General features: G+C 34.8%; 1 pseudogene; it reads right to left on the bottom strand.

Moving 5' to 3' along the window:
* Positions 1-1,272: 1,272 nt before the first annotated feature.
* LOC115894229 lies at positions 1,273-1,598 on the bottom strand (annotated as a pseudogene).
* Between the last annotated feature and the right edge of the window lie 914 nt (positions 1,599-2,512).

Here is a 2,512-nt window from a genome sequence, read left to right as displayed (position 1 = left end):
CATTACTCTCTTCTCCCTTATCAAGTTTTATTTTTCTTCATAGCAATTATCAGCACTTGATATATTGTAGGATAATTTGCCTTTTTATTGGCTACTTGTCTAAGTAGGATGTAAACTTCACGAGGTCAGGGCTTTAACTGTTGTATCTCCAGTGCCTGGAATGTATTAAGTATTCATTAGAATTTATTCAATAAATTTTGAAAGTGCATGCCAAGCACATAATGTCTTTTTTGGATACTTTTAAAGGCTTTCAGTTAACCTAAGCAGTGCAATTTACTTAAGCAGAACATTTTTAAGTGTTCATTGAGAAGTTTTGCAATACTGATGTCAAATTTGTTCCTAAGTATGTTTCTTTTTGACATAATTATGAAAGAAACTATTTCTTTAGTTTCATTTTCCAATCGTTCAATGTTGCTACCTAGAAATACAATTGATTATATGTATTGATATATCCTCTGACATTGCTAATCTCACATATTCTAGTAGTTTTATTGTCGATATTAAGTTTTGATACCAAATGCAATTTCCTTGATCTGTATAAGGCTATTCAAATGTTCTGTTTCACCCGTGTCAGTTTTGGCAAGTTGTGCTTTTCAAGAAATTTGCCCATTTCACATAAGGTGGCAAACTTATTAATGAACCATTATGCATAATATTCCATTATTATCTTTTTGATATCTATAGAGTTTGTGGTACTATCAGCTCTTTCAAATCTGATATTAGTAATTTGTATTTTCTTTTTTCTTGATCCTTCCTGTGAGAATTTTATCAATTCTATTCATCTTCTCAAAGATCTAATTTTCAGTGTTTTACTTCTATTTCCTATTCAATTGATATCTGTTCTTACCTTTATTATTTCTATCCTTCTATCTACTTTGGGTTTAATTTGCTCTTTTCTTCGTTCCTTTACTTTCAAACTGTTTTTTAAATTTTGAGAATAATTTAATATGTTGACTTCAAGATGCAACTATATTCTATATAAGATACAACTCTTTATGTCAATATTTTAAAGAAACGGATCCTTAAACAAGACCAAAATAACCCACAGACCATGAGGTTGGTTTTTCTTTTTTCCTTTTTTATTTTGTTTAAACAAATGTGCACCACGACACTTGAACAAGTAAGACAAATGCCACGAATGTGAAAGCTGCAGTTTGCAATATACCACATTTAGAACCCAGGGGAGGCAAATTAAACAGAGGTGGTAGTCATTCTAATTAAGCAATCAGGTAACTTCACGACAAGTTGATATGCAGCATCAAAAGTGTCCATTTAAGTTTCTTTTTTCTTGACGATTAGAGGTCCCACGTTGTCTCCAGTCTGTTTGTGGTGTTTTGTGTGAGAACTATCACAGAATGGGAACTTTTTGGACCTCCAACAATGGCAGTACACAGCTTTGTCTCCCAAATCCTCCATGTCAAAAGCATGTACTATCTTGGGGTTGTCTTTCTGGATGTGAAGGTTTATCATAGCTTTATTCTGAGATCTTTATCATAAAATCTTTTGTAAGCTAGATAACCCATTGCAGCTGTCCCAGCAGCAATAGTAAATGCTGTGATCCATTCAAGTTGTAAGCTGGAACTGGAAGTCAGACTCATGGCGTCGCCGCTTGCGAGGCGTGTGCACTAGGATACCGGGCACAAATGGATTCCTCAACCTATTTTTATATTTATGTTTCATTTCACAGACAGACTATAGTTGAAACTTTTTTCTTTTTTAATCCATCCCAACTATATTGGCCTTATAATTGTAGTGTCGAGTACATTTTCATTTAATGTAGTTGTTGATGTAGTTGGATTTAGGTCTGCCATTTCACAATTTTTAGGTATTTGTTGCTTCTGTTTTATGTCCCACCTTTTTTTCTTTTCCTTCCTTTGTTTGAGTTAATTGAGATTTTTTTAGTATTCCATTTTGATTTTTCTATTTAATTTTTAGCTATATGTTTTGCATTATTATTTTGGTGGCTGCTCTAGGAACAACGATGTGCGTCTTTAGCTTCTTTCTTTATACCTAGAATTAATAATGAACTATGTCACATAAAATGTAGGCTGCTTTGCTATAATACAAGGAGCTCCCTTATCCAGCTCCTTTTCCAGACAGAATGTTAAGTAATACCTACCTTCTATGAACAGCAGAAGAAAAGTTGGAAGCTAATAAAGGTTGGTTCATGAGGTTTTGGGAATGAAGCCATCTCCATAACATAAAAGCAGCAAGTGCTGATATGAAAACTGCAGCAAATTATCCAGAAAATCTAGCTAAGATAATTCATGAAGGTGGCTATGATGCAGGACAGGTGAGCCCCAAATTGGGGCTGAGCCTGTGAAGGTTCTTGGCTTCTCCCAGGAAAGAATTCAAGGGTGAGCCAGTGGTAGGTAGAAGAACACAGCTTTATTGAACTGGCAGTGTTATAGCTCCATGACTGTTCTTGCAGAGCAGAGCAACCCCATAGGCAGAGAGTAGCAGCATGGGGGCAGTTCTGTAGTCATGTTTATACCTACTTTTAATTGCATGC

The sequence above is a fragment of the Rhinopithecus roxellana genome, chromosome 17 (genome assembly GCF_007565055.1).
Source record: "Rhinopithecus roxellana isolate Shanxi Qingling chromosome 17, ASM756505v1, whole genome shotgun sequence".
In the NCBI taxonomy this organism is placed as follows: Eukaryota; Metazoa; Chordata; class Mammalia; order Primates; family Cercopithecidae; genus Rhinopithecus; species Rhinopithecus roxellana.
The sequence above is the reverse complement of the archived record's forward strand: the minus strand, read 5'-3'. Positions and strand labels throughout refer to the sequence as shown.